The 23,550-nt window shown below is 38.5% G+C and overlaps 1 protein-coding gene across 18 annotated transcripts in view; it reads right to left on the bottom strand.

Moving 5' to 3' along the window:
- Positions 1-23,550, bottom strand: part of CSNK1G1 (casein kinase 1 gamma 1) — a 197,664-nt gene that overhangs the window by 116,580 nt on the left and 57,534 nt on the right. For 4 of the 18 annotated variants that reach the window (XM_082737258.1, XM_082737255.1, XM_082737264.1 and 1 more), the window contains exon 2: positions 17,186-17,234. The exons of the other annotated variants lie outside the window; for them this stretch is intronic. The gene's annotated coding sequence lies outside the window, so the exon portion shown is untranslated. The remainder of the gene's footprint in view (positions 1-17,185; positions 17,235-23,550) is intronic. 18 annotated transcript variants of the gene reach the window in all.

Here is a 23,550-nt window from a genome sequence, read left to right as displayed (position 1 = left end):
AAATAAAATCCTTAAAAAATAAAATAAAATCTTAAAAAAAAAAGATATGCCAACAAAAACTGGTAAGAATGTGGAGAAAAAGAAACCCCTGTATACTGTTTGTGGGAATGTAAATGGGTGTAGCAACTCTGGAAAACAGTATGGAGATTCCTTTAAAAATTAAAAGCAGAAATACCATATGACCCAGTAATCCACTTCTGGGTATTTACCTGAAGAAAACAAAAACACTAATTCAGAAAGATACATATACCCCATGTCTACTGTAGCATTTTTTACAATTAGCCAAGATGTGGAAGCAACCTAAGTTTCCATTGATAGGAGAATGGATAAAGAAGATGGGTGGGTATGTGTGTGTGTGTAATGAAATATAAGGTATTTAAAAGAATGGAATCTTGGGGCACCTGGGTGGCTCAGTGGGTTAAAGCCTCTGCCTTCATCTCAGGTCATGATCCCAGCGTCCTGGGATAGAGCCTGGCATTGGGCTCCCTGCTCAGTAGGGAGCCTGCTTTCTCCTCTCTCTGCCTGCCTCTCTGCCTCTTGTGATCTCTGTCTGTCAAATAAATAAATAAAATCTTAAAAAAAAAAAAAAAGAATGGAATCTTGCCAGTTTGTGACAACATGTATGGACCTAGAAGCTAAAATTTGTAGAGCATGCAACTTAATATAAAGTGAAATAAGGCAGAGAAAGACAAATACCATATTACTTCACTTATATGTGGAATCTAAAAAACAAATGAACAAATAAACAAACAGATTCATAAATACAGAGAATAAACTGGTGGTTGCCATAGGGGAGGGAGATTCAAGGGATGAGCAAAATAGGTGAAGGAAATTAAGAGGTACAAACTTCCAGTTATAAAATAAGTAGGTCAACAAGGATAAAAAGTACAGCATAAGGAATGCAGTCAATAATATTGTAGTAACTTCATATGGTGACAGATGGTAACAGTGTAGTGAGCATTTCATAATGCAAGTAATTGCTGAATCACTATGTTGTACACCTGGAACAAATACTGCATATCAACCATATGTTAAAAAACGACAGAGGGAGAGATATATAAATGCAATAAAATGTTTCTTTTTCTAGTAAATAAGCCATTTTGCAACTACTTGTAACTTATTAAACATGTAAATGCTATGATAAATGTTTAGAATCATGCCAGCAAGTTCTTAACTTGCTAAATTCTACAGGAACCTAGGTGGCTCAGTCAGCTAAGCATCTGCCTTTGGCTCAGGTCATGGTCCCAGGGTCCTGGGGTTGAGCCCCACATTGGGCTCTCTGTTCAGCATGGAGCCTGTTTCTCTCTCTCCCTCTGCCTGACACTCTCCTTGGTTGTGTTCTCTGTCAAGTAAATAAAATCTTGGGGAAAAAAAGAAGCTTAATTCTAATAGTTTTTATGAATTTAAGCATGCCTGAATTAAGAGGAAATATATTTTTTCAAGTATAACACTGCAAACATTCTTCATAATCAAAAGTTATAATTCATTTCAGGAACTGATTTACCGCTTCCCAGAAGGCATCACTTCGTCAATAAAGCCACACTTACTGAATAAAAAGAGATTTACATGCACGACTTTCTTGACTGGGAAATTATAAGAGTTCTCCAGTAGGTTAAAGAATTATTGCTAATAGTAAAATGAGAAAATCCAATTCATCAAACTGTGGGTAGGGAACTGATGCCAAATCTGCTGTTTTATGACACAGTTGAAGAATATGGCTATCTTCAACAGTGGTCAGTGAAAAGTTTTCCTAGAAGATATCTCGAAGACATCTTAGAGCATTCTATCACATTGAAATGGGAGAAACTTTTCTGGTACCGATCACCCTGAAGCAACATCCAAAAGAAATAGGCTAAAACCGGGCGCCTGGGTGGCTCAGTGGGTTAAGCCGCTGCCTTCGGCTCGGGTCATGATCTTGGGGTCCTGGGATCGAGTCCCGCATCGGGCTCTCTGCTCAGCGGGGAGCCTGCTTCCTCCTCTCTCTCTCTGCCTGCCTCTCTGCCTACTTGTGATCTCTGTCAAATAAATAAATAAAATCTTAAAAAAAAAAAAAAGAAATAGGCTAAAACCCAGGGGTCATCTGGCTCGAAGTCACTCTTTTATAAAGGCAACAATGAATGCTTTGTGAAAGATACAGGCATGGTCCTCTATCATGAATGAAATGACTAAAGTTATTTTATTGCTTTACGTAAGAGTATTTTGAGAAGCTGTATGAAGTCTAAAAAAAATTAAGTCATATTATAAAACCACCAAAAAAAAAGTTTAAAGAATTACAGCTGTGAGTCTGTTAAGAGAAAATAAATCACTGAATTACAGTTTGTTATTTCAGATTCTCATATATTGGCAACACCAAAATAAGGCATGTAAATATTTAAATTTTAAAGTCAAAACATACCCAGTCTTTGTTGATAGTCAAGACAAGAGATACTCAAGCCTAAGTCTCTCTCTTCTGATATAAATTACGATGAAATTGCTTAGAGGTGTAGGATTGCTAGATCATATGGTAAGTGAATGTTTAAAGAGTCTCTGAAGTGACCACACTTTTCCTGTGTTCCTCCATCTACTGGCTTTGGTGCAAAGGCGTACAGCCTCTCAGTCACAAGTTTCAGCTTCAGACATCATTTCTCACTCCAGTATCCAAAACAAAAATCAAAGGGCAGGGGCACCTGGGTGGTTCAGTCATTAAAGCATCTGCTTTAGGCTCAGGTCATGGGCCTCACATGGGGCTCCCTGCTCCGTGGGAAGCCTGCTTCTCCCTCTCCCACTCCCCCTGCTTTTGTTCCCTCTCTGTCAAATAACTACATAAAATCTTTAAAAACAAAAAAAAAAAAAGGAAAGGGCAAGAGCAAAAAGACTTTCTCATCATGTATCTGTTTCTTGGTAAGGAAGAAAATTCTTCCCAGAGCCCAAAGCAAAGTTCCCCTCCTGCTAAGTGGCCAACAGGGAATACCACAATCCCTGAAATTCCCACTGTAAGCTCCTCAAAGAATGACATCAAGCCTAACCTGATGTTTAGAACACAGGATAATTTGGGCACCTGGGTGGCTCAGTCAGTTAAGCATCTGCCCTGAGGTCATGATCTCAGTCCTGGGACTGAGCCCCAGGTTGGGCTCCCTGCTCACTGGGGAGTTTGCTTCTCCCTCTGCCCAAGCTCTTTCAAATAAACAAATAAAATCTTAAAAAAAAAGAAAAATAGGGACACCTAGGTGGGTCAGTTGGTTGGACGACTGCCTTCGGCTCAGGTTATGATCCCGGAGTCCCGGGATTGAGTCCCACATCGGGCTCCCAGCTCCATGGGGAGTCTGCTTCTCCCTCTGAACTTCTCCTCGTTCATGCTCTCTCTCACTGTCTCTCTCTCAAATAAATAAATAAAAATCTTTAAAATAAAAAAAAAAATAGAACACAGGATAAGTTTCAAGAGTGGTATCATACTAAAAGAAGGTACTGAGTAAATATTCAGTAAAAATGGTATCTGCAGGGACGCCTGGGTGGCTCAGTTGGTTAAGCAGCTGCCTTCGGCTCAGGTCATGATCCCGGTGTCCTGGGATCGAGTCCCACATCGGGCTCCTTGCTCAGCGGGGAGCCTGCTTCTCCCTCTGCCTCTGCCTGCCATTCTGTCTGCCTGTGCTCGCTCTCTCCCCTTCTCTCTCTCTGATAAATAAATAAAATCTTAAAAAAATAAAAATAAAAAAATAAAAATTAAAAAAATGGTATCTGCATGTGTGCATATACTTGTGTGTGTGTGTGTGTGCGCGCGCACACTAAAAGACCATCAAGAATTACAGAATAAAAAAATTAAAAGACAAATTAAGGACAAATAAAAGTCTTATAACTCATTTTAGCTTAAAAGAAAAAAGGACACTAAGAATATCACTTTAATTAATCGAACAAATGACCAAAATTGATTTATTTTAGTCGCAATACATTTCAGGAGTGTTATTATTAAAGGGAAGAACAATGTTTAGTATCAGGTCCTGATACTATTACTGTTTCTCTTTTCCACCAATTCCAATTATTAATGTCTCCCAAATGTTTCCTATTCTTACCACCCTACCCTCACTGTTCAGTCTATTCTCATCTAATGATTACTTTTCAGTTTTATTTACAATCACACCCTCAACAATTTCAAATATAAAATACAGTATTAACTATAGTTACCATGCAGTATATTACATCCCCAGAACTTAATTATCTTCTAACTCCAAGTTTGTACAGAAGTCTCCTCGTGTCTCCCTTAACCAGTTTCAGTTACCTATGGTAAACTTCCATCTGGGAGCAGGTAATCTTTCTTCTGCTGTATCATCAGAAAGTCAATAGAAGCCTATGGCTACGTCACAATGCCTGTGTCACTCCACTTCATCTCATCATGTAAAGCACTTGACCACCTCATAACGTCACAAGAATAAGAAGGGGAGGGGTGCCTGGGTGGGTTTGGCTTGAGTCATGATCCGGGCGGCCAGGATGGAGCCCCACATCAGGCTCCCTGCTCAGTGGGGAACCTGCTTCTCCCTCTCCCTCTACCACTCCCTCTGCTTGTGCACTCTCTCTCAAATAAATAAAATTTTAAAAGATAATAATAATAAAAAGGGGAATATAGGAGAGTAAGATCATCTACTATAGTATATTATTATAACTGTTCTACTTGTCAGTTGTTGTTAACTGATAAAAGTTATCACAGGTATGTAATATAGGAAAAAACAGTATATAAAGGGTACAGTACTATCCATAATTTCAGGCATCCACTGGGGGTCTTGGAACTTATCTATCACAGGTAAGGTGGGGGACTACTGTACCTTTCAACTACCTTCACAACCCCTCTATACCTACTATTACCCCTGCCTCCTGCCTCAGGCAACTCCAATCTGTTGCTCTGAGTTCAGGTTTTTTAGATTCCATGTATGTGGGTCATACAGTATTTTGTCTTTCTCTGTCTTACTTCACTTAGCATAATGCCCTCAAGGGCCATGTTTTCACAAATGGCAGGATTTCATTTATTTTTATAGCTGAATAATATCTTTGTGGGGGGGTGTGTGGGTATGCGTGTATATGTCTATCTTTTGATGGGCATTTAGGTTGTTTCCATGTCTTGGCTATTGCACATAATGCTGCTATGAACATGGGGATACATATAACTCTTATTTTTAATTTCTTAAGGAACATCCCTACTGTCTTCCCCAGTGTCTGTACCAATTTACATTTCTACCAACAGTGTACAAGGGCTCCCTTTTCTCCACATCCCCACCAACATTTGGTATTTCTTATCATTTTGATAGCAGTCATTTTAACAGGTGTGAAGTGTTACTTTATTGTGGTTTTGATTTGCATTTCCCTGATGATTAATAATGTTGATCATCTTTCCATATCCATGTTGGCCACCTGTATGTCTTCTTTGAAAAATGTCTTTTCAGTTCCTCTGCCCATTTTTTTTTTTAAGATTTTATTTATTTATTTGACAGAGAGAAATCACAAGTAGGCAGAGAGGCAGGCAGAGAGAGAGAGAGGAGGAAGCCGACTCCCTGCTGAGCAGAGAGCCCGATACGGGACTCGATCCCAGGACCCTGAGATCATGACCTGAGCCGAAGGCAGCGGCTTAACCCACTGAGCCACCCAGGCGCCCTCCTCTACCCATTTTTAATTAGATGTTTTTCCTATTGACTTGAATTGTTTATATATTTTAGGTATTAACCACTTATCAGCTACAGGATTGCAACTATTTTATCCCATTCAGAGCTTGTCTATTCATTTTATCGATGACTCCCTTTGATATGCAGAAGCTCTTGATTCTTGCACAGGTCATGGTCTTAATGTTGTGAGATCAAGCCCTGCATCTGGCTCCGCATGGAATCTGCTTGGGATTCTCTCTCTCTTTCTCTCCCTCTCCCTCCCTCCCTCTCCCCTTCCACCACCCCCACCCCAACTCCTATACACACTCTCTCTCACTAAATAAATAAAGGGGGAAAAAAGGTTTTTAGTTTGATGTAATTCCACTTGTTTTGCTTTTGTCGTCTTTGTTTCTGCTGTTAAAATTTAAAAAAATCATTGTCAAGACTGGTACCAACTTGTTTATGCTCTGTGTTTTCTTCTAGAAGTTTTGTGGTTTCAGGTTTACATTAAAGTCTATAATCAATTTTGAGTTCATTCTGGTGATAGAAGACAGGGGTCCAGTTTTCCCATTATGACTTTTTCTTTTTTTAAGATTTCATTTATTTATTCGACAGAGAGAGATCAAAAGTAGTCAGAGAGGCAGGCACGGGGGTGGGGGTTGGGGAGGAGAAGCAGGCTCCCTGGGGCTTGATTCCAGGACCCTGAGATCATGACCTGAGCCGAAGGCAGAGGCTTATTAACCCACTGAGCCACCCAGGTGCTCTCCATCACCACTTATTGAAAACACTATCCCTTTTCTATTGTATATTCTTGGCTCCTTTGTTGTAAATTAACTGACCATTTATTCTGTTCCATTGATCAAAGTGTCTGTTTTTATCCCAATGCCATACTGCTTTGACTACTGTAATTTTGTCTTACGGTCCAAAATCCGTAAGTGTGATATTTCCAGTTTTGTTCTTTGTCAGGATTGCTTAGACTAGGGTACCTAGGTGGCTCAGCTGGTTAAGTGTCTGCCTTCAGCTAAGGTCATGATCCCAGGGTCCTGGGATCGAGTCCCACATAGGGCTCCCTGCTCAGTAGGAAGACTGCTTTTCCATCTGCTCCTTCCCCCACTTGTGTGTGCACACACTTTCTCTCACTCTTGCAAAAATAAATAAAATCTTAAAAAAAAAAAAAAAAAGATGGCTTAGACTATTGGGGTTATTTTGCAGTTCCATACTAATTTTAGGATTTTTTTTCTACTCATACTTTTTCAAACTTATTTTTCTGTGAAAAATGTCCCTGGAATTTTGATACAGACTGCACTGAACTGAAAAATCGTAGATCACTTTGGGCAGTATGCACATTTTAACAATATTAATGCTTCCAAACCATGAAAACAGATTACCTTTCCATTTATTTGTATCTTCTTCAATTTCTTTCATCAATGTCTCAGTTTTCAGTTTTACCTCCCTGAGTAAATTTATTACCAGGTATTTTGTTCTTTTTGATACAATTACAAATGGGATTTTTAAAATTCCCATTTTCTGACAGTTCATTAGTGCATACAAATGCAGATTTTTGTACATCTATTTGTATCCTGCAACTTTACTGAATTTGTTCATTAGTTCTAATAGTTTTTTTTTAAAGATTCTTTTTTATTAATTATTTATTTGACAGACAGAGGTCACAAGTAGGCAGAGAGAGAGAGAGAGAGATAGGAGAAGCAGACTCCCCGCTGAGCAGAGAGCCCTATGTGGGGCTCTATCCCAGGACCCTGGGATCATGACCTGAGCTAAAGACAGAAGCTTTAACCCACTGAGCCACCCAGGCGTCCCAGTTCTATTAGTTTTTTGATAGAGATTTTAGGGTTTCTATATATAATATCACATCATCCACAAACAGTGATAACTTTAGTTCTTCATTTCCAATTTTGATGCCTTTTGGTTTCTTTCTTTCTTTAAGTAGGCTCCATGCCTAGCATGGGGCCCAATGGAGGGGTTGAATTCACAACTTTCGATAAAGCCCTGAACTGAGATCAAGAGTAAGACACTTAGGGGTGCCTGATAAATAAATACATAAATCAAATCAAATCAAATCAAATCTTTAAAAAAAAGAGTAAGACACTTAATCAACTGAGCCATCCAGGCACCCCTTGATTTCTTTTTCTTGACTAATTGCTCTGGCAAGGACTTCAAATACTATGCTGATTTCTTCTTTGACCCATTGGTTGTTCAGTAGAATGCCGTTTAATCTCCATATACTTCTGAATTTTCCATTTTTCCTTGTAATTGATTTTTACTTTCATGCCATTGTGGTCAGAAAAGATGCTTGAGTGGCTAACAGGGGTTCTGGATTCAGCCCCATTTTGGGCTCCCTGCTCAATGAGGAGTCTGCTTCTCCCTCTCTCTGCCTCTCCCATGGCTCATGCTCTCTCCCGCTTTCTCTGTCAAATAAATAAATAAAATCTAAAAAAGAAAAGAGAAGATGTTTGATATGCTTTGAGTCTTCTTAAGTTTATTAAGTCTTGTTTTGTGACCTAACATATTATCTATCCTGGAGATATTCTGTGTATGTTAAAAAGAATGGGTATTCTGCTGTCAAATGGAACACTGTGTAAATGTCTGTTAAGTCTGTCTAGTCTAGCGTATACTTTAAGTCCAATGTTTACTTACTGAGTATCTGTCTGAATGATCCATCCACTATTGAAAGTGGGGTACTGAAGTCTCCTATCATTATTGTGTTGCCATCTATTTCTCCCTATTATTGTTTACTTTATATATATTTAAGAGCTCCTATGTTGGGTGCATAAATATTTGCAAAAGTTATATCATCTTGTTGGACTGTCAACATGTTGGACTGACAACATTACCATTATAATGACCTTGTTCTCATTAGAGAATCTGTCTTAAAACCCATTTTATCTGATGTAAGTATAGCTACCACTGCTTTCTTTTGGTTTCAATTTGTATGGAGTATCTTTTAACATCTCTTTCAGTCTGTGTATGTTCTTAAAGCAGGTATCTCCTGTAGGCAGCATATAGTTGGGTCTTATCTTTTCATCCATTAACCAACTTTGTCTTTTGATTGGAGAAGTTTAGTACATTTATATTTAAAGTCATTATTGATATATATGGACTTACTATTACCATTTTGTTAACTATTTTTCTAACTGTTTTATAGTTCCTTTCTTCTTTTCTTGTTCCCTTTGTCTCTTCCTTTATGACTTGATGATTTTATTTAGTGTGTGCTTAGATTCCTTTCACTTTCTCTTTTGTGTATCTTATAAGTTTCAGTTTTGTAGTTGCAATGAGGCTTATATAAAATACATTTACAACAGTCTATTTTAAGCTGATAACAACTTAAACTGTACACTAAAGCTCTATATTTTTACACACCCCCTCATTTTATGTTTTCTATGGCAAAATTTACATCCTTTTACCTTGTATACCTGTTAAGAAATTATTGTAGCTTATTATTTTTTACTTATCTCTTTTAACCTTCATACTAGATTTATAAGTGATTTACCCATCACCATTACAATATTAGAGAATACTGAATTTAACTATATATTTAACTTTACCAGTGAGATTTACACACTCATGTTTTCCTGTTAGTAATTACCATGCTTTAGTTTCAGCTTGAAAAAATCCCTTTAACATTTCTTTTAAGGCTGGTCTAGTGGTAATGAACTCCTTCAATTTTTGCTTGTCTGGAAAATTCTTTATCACTCCTTTAATTCTAAAGGATTTCTGACCTCAGTGACTGACATTATGACCATTATTTTTAAGACTTTATCAAATAAATCACTTATCTCTGTTTCTCAAGTTTTACCTTGTTCTTTTGTTCAGAAAATATTCCTCTGTTTCTTCATTCTCCTTGACTCTGTTGATTTCTGTGTACTGGATAAAACATCCACCTCTACAGTCTAGACAGAGTAGTCTCCTATAGATAAACCTTACTACTCAGCCAGGTCCTAGGTCCTGGCTGTTTCTCAAATCTTTGTGATTGTGCAAAGCCACCTTCTTTGTTCTTAATGGTGTCCAGTAACTAAGGATGTGCCAACACACGTCAATGACCCAAAGGGGAGGACCTGAGATGCCTGGGTGGTTCAGTCAGTTAAGTGGCTGCCTTCAGGTCAGGTCATGAGACTGGGGTCCTGGAATAGAGTCAGGGATTGGGCTCCATGCTCAGCGGAGAGCCTGCTTCTCCCTCTACCTCTGCAAGCCACTCTGCCTGCTTGTGCTCGCGCTCTCTCTCTCTCTCTGACAAATAAATAAATAAATAAAATCTTTTAAAATAACAACAACAACAAAACCAAATGGGAAGACTTAAGTCAGCATTTAGATGAAGGCTAATAAGAAGCTGGACCTTCAGGCAGCAGCTTTTAAAGAATGAGAGTAGATCTTTCAGGGAGACTGAGAGCAGAGCTTTTTAATCTGCTCCCTCTGCATTGAGCCCTCAGGGCTATAGTCAGTTAAAAACTGTTTGTTATAGTCCTGTGGGACTCATAAACACAAGCCCTGCAGCCACCAGAGCCAGGCAACCATGCGGGTGCAATCCCAGGCAACAGCCACAAAAGCCTGGGTACCAGATGAGACTGTACAGATTTATTCTAAGGAGACACACTGGTAACGTGCAGTAGGCCAGAAGGAGAGTCCCGCATCAGGCTCCTTGCTCAGTGGGGAGACCGCTTCTCCTTTGCCCCGCTCCCTCACTCATCTCCCTTTCTCTCTCTCTCTCTCTCTCAAAAATAAATAAATAAAATCTTAGAAAGAAAGAAAGAAAGAAAAGGCAAAAGAACCAGAATAGCCAACACATATTTCAAAGAGAAGAACAAAGTCGGAGGACTACACTACTCAACTTTAAGACTCACTATAAAGCTACCGTAATCAAGAAAGTGTGATACAGGTGAAAGAATACACAAATAGATCAATGGAACAGAACAGAAGGCCCAAAAATAGGCCCACACAAATATAATCAAACTGATCTTTGACAAAGGAGCAAAGGCAATACAGTGGAGGATTATCTCTTCTAAAAATGGTGCTGGAAAAAATGGATACTACACGCAAAAAAATGAATCTAAACACAGACCTCACACCTATCACAAAAATTAACTCAAAATGAAGGATAGCTCTAAATGGAAAACACAAAACTATAAAACTACTAGAACGTATAATAGAGAAAAACTAAGTGACCTTGGGTTTGGCAATAATTTCTCAGATCCACCACCAAAAGTGCAACCCATGAAAGAAAAACTGGTAAGCTGAATTTAATTAAAATTAAAAACTTCAAAAATTAAAAAATAAAAAATAATTTTAAAAATTGAATTAAAAACTTCTGCACTGCAAAAGTCATTGTTAAAAGAATGAAAAGACAAGCTACAGACTTGGTGAAATATTCACAAAACAAATACCTGAAAAAGGACTCTTAACCCAAAATTTAAAGAAAAAATAAATAAATATATAAATAAAAATAAATAAAAATGAGCAAACGGGGGCACCCGGCTGGCTGGCTCAGTTGGTAGAGCATGTGACTCTTGATCTCAGGGTTCTGGGTTCAAGCCCCACATTTGGTGTAGAACTTAATTTAAAAAAAGAAAAAGAGGGGCACCTGGGTGGCTCAGTGGGTTAAGGCCTCTGCCTTCAGCTCAGGTCATGATCCCAGAGTCCTGGGATGGAGCCCCACATGAGGCTCTCTGCTCAGCAGGGAGCCTGCTTCCTCCTCTCTCTGCCTGCCTCTGCCTGCTTGTGATTTCTGTCAAATAAATAAATAAAATCTTAAAAAAAAAAAAAAAAAGAAAGAAAGAAAGAAAGAAAGAAAATGGGCAAAGAATCTGAACAAACACCTCACAAAGACATACAGATCACAAAAATGAAAAGATGCTCAACATCATACGCCATTATGACATTGCAAATTCAAATAAGGTACCAACCACTACACTATTAGAACGGAAAGTACAAAATACTGTCAACACCAAATGCTGGTGAGGATATGGAGCAACAAGAACTCTCATTCATTGTTGGTTGAAATGCAAAATGGTACAGCTACAGTGGGAGGCAGTTTGGCAGCTTCTTACAAAGCTAAACATATTTTTACCATATGATCCAGCAGTCCTTGGTACTTATTCAAAAGAACTGACAACTTAAAGGCCATACAAAAACCTTCACATAATGTTTATAGCAGCTAAACATAGTAAATGTTTTTATCTGAAATCGCCAAAAAGTAGAACCATTCAAGATATCTTTCAATAAATGAATGGATAAACTATGATACAGCCATGCAAAGGAATATTATTCAGCAATAAAAATAAATGAAGTATTAAGCCATGAAAAGAAATAGAGGAGCCTTCAAAGAACACTCACTAAGTGAAGGAAGCCAATCTGAAAATATTATATACTATATGATTCCAAGTATGACATTCTGGAAAAGGAAAAAATACAGAGGTAGTAAAAAGAACAGTAATTGCTACATATTCAGGGAGACAAAGGGAGAAAGGGATGAAAAGACAGAGGGGATTTTTGGAGCAATGAAACTAATCTATAAAATACTGTAATGGTAGATACATATAATTATGTGCTTGTCAAAACCCATAAAACAGGGGCACCTGGGTGGCTCAGTGGGTTAAGCCGCTGCCTTCGGCTCAGGTCATGATCTCAGGGTCCTGGGATCGAGCCCCGCATCGGGCTCTCTGCTCAGCGGGGAGCCTGCTTCCTCCTCTCTCTCTGCCTGCCTCTCTGCTTGCTTGTCTCTCTTTCTCTGTCAAATAAATAAATAAAATCTTTAAAAAAAAAAAAACCATAAAACATATAAGACAAGGATTGGATTCTAATGTAAACTATGGGCTTTAGTTAATAATAATACAGTCAACCCCTGAATAGCACAGGTCTACTTATAAAGGATTGTTTTTTATAAATACAGTATAATGTTATAAACATATTATCTCTTCCTTATTATTTTAATATTTTCTTTTCTCTAGCTTACTTTAAGAATACAGTATATAATACATACAACACACAAATCTGTGTTGACTATGTTATTAGTGAGGCTCCTTGTCAACAACAGACTAGCAGTAGTTTTTGAGAAGTCAAGAGTTTTAAGTAGATTCTCAGCTGTACTGGAGAGCTGGCATCCCTAACCCCCACACTAATCAAAGGTCAACTATAATTTTAAATAAGCATGCATTATTTTAGTTATTTTAAAAAAATCATTAGATAAAAATTCTCTCAATTTTCTAACACAAACCAGCAGAAACATGTCTGCAAAGTTATCTATCTTTACATTACCTTCTTCCTATCTCATACAGAATAGGCGGTCCTCTCACCCAAGGCAAGTAACTTATAAAGTTTACTATATCATCTCTCTCACCTGTACCTTTATTCTCTTCCTCTCTCCTGATCCCCTACAATGAGCACCAAACATGTTCAAAACAGTCCCATTAAAAATACAAGACACAACACCCATACCTTGATCATTATCTCTGGTCCAGCTACCATCCTCTCTCCCATGGGCCCTTCACAACCAAACTGAAGAGTTGTCCTCACTCATAGTTTCTATTTCCTTATTACTGAACACTGTGTAATAGGGTTTTTAATCCCATCCCCCCAAACCATTTTTACCTTTCTTTTCCCCAGGTAAACCGCACCCTTGAGGTTAAATCTGAGGAACACCGTTCAGTCCTTATCTTTTTCATCCCCTCACACTGGTGGGTGGCCTTTTGCTCTTATTTTAAACAATTTTTTCCCCTTTGAGTTCATGCTGTCACTCTCTTCTGTCTTTCTATATCTCTGACTGATCCTTTTTTTTTTTTTTTTAAGGTAGGCTCCTGGGCTTGGAGCTGAACACAAGACTTGAACTCACTACCCTGAGATCAAGACCTGAACTGAGATGAAGACCTGAGCTGAGATCAAGAGTCAGACCCTCAACCCCATGAACCACCCAGGTGCCCTAACTGCTCCTTTACTCAGCCTGTCCTTAAATGGTTTCATTTCCTCTGACTGGGTCAAACCTCTCTTCTCACTCAATACAACTTCATGGATTCCAGTCACGCATGCATTCAACATAAATGTATTAAGCATTTATTACGTAAAAGATACTGTTCCCAGGCACTGATCCATTATTCTAAGCATCCGTATCATATGTTCATTAACATGCTGATACATCCTAATTTACATTTCCAGCCCTTCCCCAGAGGTTGAGATCTATATGGTCATAAGTATACTTAATTTTTCTACCTAAACATAAAAAATGCCGATACTTCAAACTGAACAGTTTAAAATGAACTCATCTCTTGGCTCCCATTTCTCCCACCACCCTCTCCTCCCCAAGAAAATTTGAAACCTTCTTTCTTCTCTTCGATCTCATCTCAAAGCACAATACTACTAACCATCGACCTCATGACCTAAACAAGAGACAAAAGAACTGTCAGTTTTAACTCTTAACACTCAAATCTAGAAGTTTTCTCCGTGTTGATTTAGTACCACTGTGGCAAAGAAACAATCCTCCCAGAGGGATGGAACACAATCTCACAACTGATCTCCTTGCTCCCGGTTTCCCCTCTCAACAAGTGGGTCTCCACAGCAATTTGCACACCACTGCAGCCTAAGGGAACTTTCTTAAAAGGCTGGCCTGATATGTTATCTTCCAACTCAAACTTTCAATGGCTTCTCAATAGCCTTAGAGAAAAGGTAAAATCTCTTAAGTGGCTTAAAGTCCTTCCTGATCTGGCACTTCCTAACCTCTCCAGCTTCATTTCACTTCAATACTTCCCTTGCAGTGAATGTTAATGAACACCAAACTTAACTCATTTCTTCTCAAAGACCCTCAGCCTGGACTCCTTAAGTTAACTTATGCTCCTTTGTAGCCTTTACCCTAAATGTCCCTTTCTCTGGAAAACCTTTCCTGACTCAATTCTGTGTTACCTGTCCCTCGCATGTACTCTTTCAGTAGGGCATTTGTTAAGACGGTGAAACTACTCTGTATGATACTATAATGGTGGATATATGTCATTATACATTTTTCTGAAACCACAGACTCGAGTGAACCCTAATGTAAACCAGAAGCTTTGGGTGATTATGATTTGTCAATGTAGGCTCATCAATTATAACAAATGTATCGATGGGTGGGGGGTGTTGATAATGGGGGAGCTATGCATGTTTGGGGGATATATAAAGGGTAAATCTCTATATCTTTTTCTTTAATTTTACTGTGAACCTAAAACTGCTCTAAAAAATGAAGTCTTAAAAAAAAGCAGACAAACACACGTTTGTTTATACATATCTTAAAATATTATTTCTACATAAAAGAACTTTAAGGGATTAATAGGCATTACTGAAGGAGTGCGCATAATTTCTAGGTGTTGAAAAGGAGAAGCACTTATATCTATTCGAAGTGGAATTCTTGGGAGGCGCCTGGGTGGCTCAGTGGGTTAAAGCCTCTGCCTGCAGTTCGGATCATGATCCCAGGGTTCTGGGATTGAGCCGAGCCCCGTATTGGGCTCTCTGCTCGGTTGGGAGCCTGCTTCCCTTCCTCTCTCTGCTTGCCTCTCTGCCTACTTGTGATCTCTGTCAAATAAATAAATAAACTGTTTAAAAACAAACAAACAAGCAAACAAAGTGGAATTTTGGGGAAGCCTGGGTGGCTCAGTCCGTTAAGCCTCTGTCTTCATCTCAGGTCATGATCCCACATGGGGCTCCTTGCTCAGGAGGGAGCCTGCTCCTCCCTCTCCCTGCCACTCCCCCTGCTTGTGCTCTTTCTCTCCCTGTCAAATAAATAAAATCTTAAAAAACAAAGAACAACAACAACAACAAAAAAAAAAACACCAAAAAAACAAAGTGGAGTTCTTAATTCAACCAACAAACATGTAGTGAGTGCGTAAAACTAAGATAGTCACCAGGGATATAATGGTGACATTAACATATATGTAGTTCCTGTGCTCATAGAACTTACAGTTCTAAGAGGTGGCATCACAATCAATCACAGGAATAAAAGAAATACAAAGAAAACAAAGATCTGCTGAAATAAAAATTATGAGGAAGTCAAAAGAGAGAGTTTTAGATAGAGGGAGATTAAAACCATTATTAGAAGCCACACTTAAACAGTGTCCTCAAGGATGAGAAGGAGACAACCTTATCAAGAGCTAGGAACAGGGACACCTGGGTGGCTCAGTTGGTTGGACGACTGCCTTTGGCTCAGGTCATGATCCCGGAGTCCCAGGGGAGTCCCGGGATCGAGTCCCGCATCGGGCTCCCAGCTCCATGGGGAGTCTGCTTCTCCCTCTGACCTTCTCTCACTCATGCTCTCTCTCACTGTCTCTCTCTCAAATAAATAAATAAAATCTTAAAAAAAAAAAAAAAAAGAGCTAGGAACAGAGTCTCCAGAGAAAGGAACAGCCCATAAAAAAAGACTTGGTGGAAGAAGACCAACAAGTTCTCAAGGTGAAGGCACAGTAGAAATCCATCATTCAGGACTTTTATAGATCACTGATACAGCAAAAAGAAGCCATTTAAACATTTAAAGCAGTGGAAGGACATTTATATATGAAGGGATTTAGGGCTTACAAAAGACATTTACATTTATTTTTATTTTATATTTAAACTTAAATCAGTTAACATGTGCTGCATTATTAGTTTCAGGGGTGGAATTTCGTGATTCATCAGTTGCACAGAATACCCAGTGCTCATTCCATCAAGTGCCCTCCTTAATGCCCATCACCCAATTACCCACCTCCCCTCCAGCAACTCTCAGATTCCTATAGTTAACAGTCTCTTATGGTTTGTCTCCCTTTGTTTTCATCTTATTTTATATGTCCTTCCCTTCCCCTATATTCATATGTTTTGGTTCTTAAATTCTACCTACGAGTGAAATTATACAGTATTTGTCTTTCTCTGACTAACCTATTTCACTTAGCATAATACCATCTAGTTCCACCCACATCATTGCAAATGACAAGATTTTTGATGGCTGAATAATATTCCCGTGTGTGTGTGTGTGTGTGTAGAAGAATATGTATATACACGTACACATCTTCTTTATCCATTCATCTGTTGATGGACATCTGAGCTCTACATATTCTGGCGACTGTGGACATTGCTGCTTATAAACAGTGGCGTTTATGTGCCCTTTCAAATCACTGTTTGCATCCTTTGGATAAATAGCTAGCAGTACAACTGCTAGGTGGTAGGGTAATTCTATTTTTAACTTTTTGAGGAATTTCATACTCTTTTCCAGAACAGCTGTACCAGTCTGCACTCCCACCTACAGTGTAAGAGGGTTCCCCTTTCTCCACATCCTCACCAACATCTGTTGTTTTGTGACTTGGCTCAAAACTTTAGCCATTCTCACCGATGGTGGTTTTGATTTGTATCTGCCAAGTGATATTTACATTTTTAAAATGATTAACTTTGGGTGCTATGTGATCTCTTCAGTGAAATGAACTTAGACTTACCTGCCCTGATAAAAGCCAATTATCCCTTGCCATAGATGAGGAAACTGAAGCTCAGAGGGTTATATTCACTAACTAGGTCACAGTCAAACCGGCTGGGTTTGACTCTGCTCTCTCATCTGCCGCATGTACCAAAAAACCCTGCACTCACTTACTCACCCATTCAGCCCCACTGAATCAAAAGTGCACTGGCTTCACAACTGTCCTCCTGAAACAATAAAAAAATAAAAGTGTGTGGTGTTTTTTATATGTGTCCACAATTTTTTTTTTTTTAAACTAGGAAGCCAGCCTAATTCTTCCTCCCTTGAATAACTTAAAATTCCTTCTATTTCCCACACGGATGCTCTTCATCACTTGGAACACTATATTTATGGCCCCTTTTTGTAACAGAATTTCTCCCTGGGATCTCATTTGCATTTTTTAATTGAAGCTTTATTGAGATATAATTTATATACCATATAACTCATCTAAAGCACATTTCTGTTTTAAAAATAATTTGGGGGGGGGGTGTGCCTGGGTGTTTCAGTGAGTGAAGCCTCCACTTTCAGCTCAGATCATGGTCTCAGGGTCCTGGGATGGAGCCCCGCATCAGGCTCTCTGCTCAGCAGGGAGCCTACTTCCTCCTCTCTCTCTGACTGCCTCTATGCCTACTTGTGAACTCTCTTGTGTCAAATTTTTTAAATTAAATAAATAAATAAACAAATAAAATAAAATTGGGGGGCGCCTGGCTGGCTCAGTTGGTGGAATATGCAACTCTTGATCTCAGGTTTGTGAGTTCAAGACCCATGTTGGGTGTAGGGACTACTAAAAATAAAATCTTTAAAACTAATAATTAATAAATAAAACAAAATAAATTTTGAACTTGGGAGATATCAAATTTAGCCCACAATTAGTACAACTGACTTTTCTTGAGCTCAGTCACCTGGGAAATACTTAGAGCTTCCTTAGTTGGCTCATTCATTTCACCAACCTAACAGGAATGGTAAGGGACCTAGGCCTAAAGGAACTATCCTGTCATATACTGAGAAAAGGAGACTGTACCTCCTGCTTTTGGCTTCATCTCTAAATCTTGTTCATAATAAATTTGGTAAGGACTGTGAAAAGTAAAAGCAGTTATATCTATTTAAAGCAGAATTCTTGAGATGCCTAGATGTCTCAGTCAGTTAAGCATCCGCCTTCAGCTCAGGTCATAATCCCAGAGTGCTGGGATCAAGCTCCACATTGGGCTCCCTGCTCAGCAGGGAGTCTGCTTCTCCCTCTGCCCCTCCTCGTGCTCTCTTGCTCTCTCTCAAATAAATAAATAATATCTTAAAAAAGAAATTTGGTAAGGACTTCTTCATATAGAAGCCAACTGTGATATTGAAAGGTTTAATCAGAGAGGAGCAAAAATATGCATTTATATAAATATTTTTATAAATATTATAAATAAATTATATATAGTTTATCACTTCGCTGTTGTGGCCTCAAAATACATGTACCTAACCTTCTCTTTCCTATGACATATTAGTATGGCTTTTCAAACTTTATATGGTTCTGACAATAATGCATGGTCCTTCTGGAAAGAATAGTTACAACTGAATTTCTTTCAATCTGGTTCAAAGTATATTATTCCTGAAAGGCATTCCTTGAAACCTGTAGCATAAATTAGGCATTATCTCTGTTTTCATCACCCTGATAAAAATTTTCTTCACTACTTTTGTCTTCTTACTGTTGTTATTGTTGTTAATTCATTATACTCTATTCTTTCAGTAAGGAGAGTTAAAGCTGAAGGTTTAATGGGTATAAACCTATAGTTATAACATCTTCTTTCCTGGAGAACTATTTACTTTGAATGAATCTTCAAATTTACTGTGAAGCTGGATAAAATCTGGATTTATCCAGATTGTCATCCATTAGGACTCTGAGCTGCCTGACTTCTTGTTACTTCATAAACTTTATCACATTATATATATTATATATATACTTCTCAAATTATATATACTTTTCTTGAATTTTATATATATATAATACTTCTCAAAACTACATATACTTTTCTTTTTTAAGATTTTATTTATTTATTTGACAGAGAGAGATCACAAGTAGGCAGAGCAGCAGGCAGAGAGAGAGGGGGAAGCAGGCTCCCTGGGATCATGACCTGAGCTGAAGGCAGAGGCTTTAACCCACTAGCCACCCAGGCTCCCCTCAAATTATATACACTTTTCAAGTATTACTAAAATGTATCTAATCTCTAAGGATAAAAATGTGACATCTGATAATATTCAAAAGAAATATACCACCTTTTTTTCTCCAAATACGTTTTGAGTAAGCACTTTTAGAAAAAACTGGCGTGATTACTTGAAGAAAGCAGGACGTATTTGGATGTTAAATTATTGGAAGTTTTTATCAAAGTTATCTTAATTTCTCATGCTAATCTTCTTTTATTTAAGTTACAGACATAAAATGTAACACCCTTCCCTAGAATGAATTAAAATCATAAAAGGATAATACTCCTAGTCTAAAAGGTTTAAAATAGAACAAAACTGAATGATGGCCTAAGCACACCAAGGCTTTTTATCATTTTCAAGATGATTCCATTAAAAAGGCATGCATCAAGAAACAAACTCACTGATGCAAAGGCTGCAATGCTCAGAAGAACCAGATATCAAACATAAGGACTCATGACCATTTCAAAGGCATATGGTGGTAAAGTGAAGAGCGGGCATCCCATCTAAAGTACAGCTATGTCTCAGTCCCTGTTGACGTCTACCATGTAAGAATACAGACCCAATGCTGCCAGCACTGATTTTTCAGGAGTTGTTATTAGCCACTGAAATGTCAATAAAATCTCCCCAATTTCAGAGGCGTGTGAGGGAGCTCAGTTGATAAAGCATCTGACTTCAGTTCAGGTCATGATTTCAGGGTCCTGGGATCAAGCTCCCCACCCCCACCCCCATGGAGCTCCCGCATCCAGTCCCGTGCTCACCCCTCAGGCTCCCTGTTTAGCAGGGAGTCTGCTTGTTCCTTTCCTTCTGCCCCTCCCACCACCCCTGCTCTCTTTCAAATATATAAATAAGATCTTTAATATCTTCCTATTTTTATGTGTTGGCAATTAATTTTTAAAAATTTTAAATATCCAAAACACCCATTTGCAACCTCTCGTCTAAAGCTGTTCAAGTGAAATACAGCTTTGAAAGTCTTTAGCATAAATAATCTATGTTGCCAAAAACAAGGATGGGTACTCAAAGAAGAAAAGTATCCTGTTTAAACTAAAAAGTACCTATTCACTCTAGCAAAAAAAAAAAAAAAAAAAAAAAAAATCTTATGAAAAGTGGAAGTCTGACATAATAATAACACTTTCTACCAAATAGTTCAGAATATCATGGCTAGTGCTATTAACTAGATCGATTTAATTCATTTGTTTCTTATTCAAGGGGATATTTACATTTCTTAATTTCACATCCAAATGAGAACAATTTCGGTATTATTCTCAGAAAATAAGAAGTTTTCAAAACAAAAGTTTATTCCACATTAGATAATGGTATGACATTTATACCATTTATATGATAAACAGATATATTTATATGCATTTATATGACAAACAGATGGCGTTATAAAGGGAAAAGGCTATCATATATAAAATTACAAGTCCAGGGGCACCTGGGTGGTTAGATGGGTTAAAGCTTCAGCCTTCTGGGCGCTCAGTGGGTTAAGCCGCTGCCTTCAGCTCAGGTCATGATCTCAGAGTCCTGGGATCGAGTCCCGTATCGGGCTCTCTGCTCAGCAGGGAGCCTGCTTCCTCCTCTCTCTCTCTGCCTGCCTCTCCATCTACTTGTGATTTCTCTCTGTCAAATAAATAAATAAAATCTTTAAAAAAAAAAAAAAAGCTTCAGCCTTCTGCTCAGGTCATGATCCCAAGGTCCTGGGATCGGGCCCCATATCAGGCTCTCTGCTCAGCAGGGAGCCTGTTTCCCTTCCTCTCTCTCCACCTGCCTCTTTGCATGCCTGTGATCTCTGTCTGTCAAATAAATAAATAAAATCTTAAAAAAAAAAATTACAAGTCCATGGGCTGATGATGAATGTAGCTGTTTCTGATACTGAGATGGGTTATAGCCACAGACATTGCAAATTTCATTTAAAATCATCTAGTCAAAGACAACACTAATATTGGTAAAGTTTTCTTATTAGGAAATGATCATATCATTAAACTTTCCTTGAGCAAGCAAGGCAGCCAAAAGAGGGGAAGGAGGAGACTGGAGTGGTTTTTTTTGTTGTTGTTGTTTTTTAAGATTTTATTTATTTATTTGACAGAGAGAGAGAGATCACAATTAGACAGAGAGGCAGGGGGTCGGAGGGTGGCAGGAAGCAGGCCCTCGCTGAGCAGAGTCAGATGTGGGGCTCCATCCCAGGACCCTGAGCCAAAGGCAGAGGCTTAACCCACTGAGCCACCCATGTACTCCATGGGAGACTGGAGTTTTAACAGCTATATACAGAAAGCCTGAATTCGCTTCCTGTATTTCCCACTAACTTATTGATAAGCCACACAAGGCAGTAATAAATCTCACCTCTAATTAGATCTTATGTAACATTTCATTGTATTTGTATACTTAATTACCCTAAATAGTAACTATCTTCTACCTTCTGAAATCCTTATTCTAGAACACGTTTTACTTCTCTCATGGAGCATAAAGGATTATAACAGGAGTGTTCCCATATTCAGCTTTCTCTTTCTCAGTTTCATGTATGAACTAGGTACAATGGAATCTGATTCTTTCTCCTAAAGGCGCTGAGCTACTTTTCATCTTAGGTACTTACCATACTCTTACTTGGTACCTGGAAACAAAGGTTTAAAACTCAGTTAACTCTAAAGTTTAAGTTAGGGCTGCACTTTAATCATAGCAGTATGAAAGGCATTACACTACTATCTTCTGCTTGCTTTTATCATGAATAAGTCTTCATTTTGCACTGTATTTACTGGGAACTGCAAGGGCTGCTGTTGAAAATCTGACAGCATTATAAATACAAATACTACTCTATTTTTATCTAACTCTTGTCCAGTTACAAACACTATTTCTTAATCAATGGCTGAACACATAGGCAACTTCACCCATCTAATTAGAATGTTTAAAGTTATATTTATCCCCCTCTTCAAAGGGCCATTATCTGTTTATTCTCTCATTTTAGAGCTTACATGATAGTGCAAAAGGAATAGTTTCTTTCTATACTTTTTTTTTTTTAAAGGATTGTATTTATTTATTTGACAGAGAGAGGGAGGGTTGGAGAGAGCGAGAGAGCGTTGAGTGGGGGGGTGCAGAGGGAGAAGCAGACTCCCCCCTGAGCAGGGAGCCCTAATATGGGGCTCAATCTCAGGACCCCAGGATCATGACCTGATGCTTAACTGACTTGAGCCAACCAGGTGCCACTTTCTATATTCTTAATACAAAGCCAATCTATCTCAGATTTTATTAATCTCTGTATATACTTTACAGGACATAATGAAAAACCTAGGGATAGTTCACATCTGTCACACTGGACAACTATACTATCCAAAATTTATTGGGCTTTTATGTGCCAGACACTTTTTAAGTGATTTAAATATATTAATTCATTAAATTTTTCTACAATCCTATGAAACAGTAATATTTTTACCACCATCCTCATTTCACAGATGAGGAAACCAAGTAAAGTACCTAAGATTCATAAACCTAGTAAGAAATGGAGCCAGCACACTTGGCAGCCTGACTCAAGAATTCTTTATAAACACTATACTGATTACCAAAACTTACATGAAGTATATGATTGCCTTAAGACGGCATACTCTTGTAACCTGAGATTAAAATGAACCCCACCCAACTTCTTCAGTGATTAAGATTCATCACTAACTGGGGACACCTACGTAGCTCAGTTGGTTAAGGGTCTGCCTTTGGCTCAGGTCATGGTCCCAGGGTCCTGTGATCAAGCCCCATGATGGGCTCTCGGCTCAGCGGGGAGCCTACTTCTCCCTCTCCCTCTGCTTCTCCCCCTGCTTGTGTTCTCTCACTGTCAAAGAGATAAGTAAAATCTTTAAAAAAAAAAAAGGGGGGGGGCTCCTGGGTGGCTCAGTTGGTTGGACAACTGCCTTCAGCTCAGGTCATGATCCTGGAGTCCTGGGATCGAGTCCCGCATCGGGCTCCCAGCTCCATGGGGAGTCTGCTCCCTCTGACCTTCTCCTCGCTCATGCTCTCTCTCACTGTCTTTCTCTCAAATAAATAAATAAAATCTTTAAAAAAAAAAAAAAGGTTCATCACTGACTGGCACAACAGATACAAAAGATTATCACAAGAAAATGTATTCTTTTAGGAAATATGAGTACATCTTCACGTATATTCAAGTTTTCTCAAGAAGATGCTACTGGCCTAATATGTAAGGTACAATTTATTATTATACAGTCCAATGCTCTATAACATGTTAGGTAGGGCACATTTTGAATTTATAAAAGTATCTTAACCATAAGAACTTGATTAATACAAAATTTAGTACAGAATACTTTTTGTCCTTTCAATTTTTAT

The sequence above is a fragment of the Mustela nivalis genome (genome assembly GCF_964662115.1).
Source record: "Mustela nivalis genome assembly, chromosome: 6".
Taxonomy (NCBI): domain Eukaryota; kingdom Metazoa; phylum Chordata; class Mammalia; order Carnivora; family Mustelidae; genus Mustela; species Mustela nivalis.
Note: the sequence above shows the minus strand (reverse complement) of the source record. Positions and strands in the feature narration are given on the sequence as shown.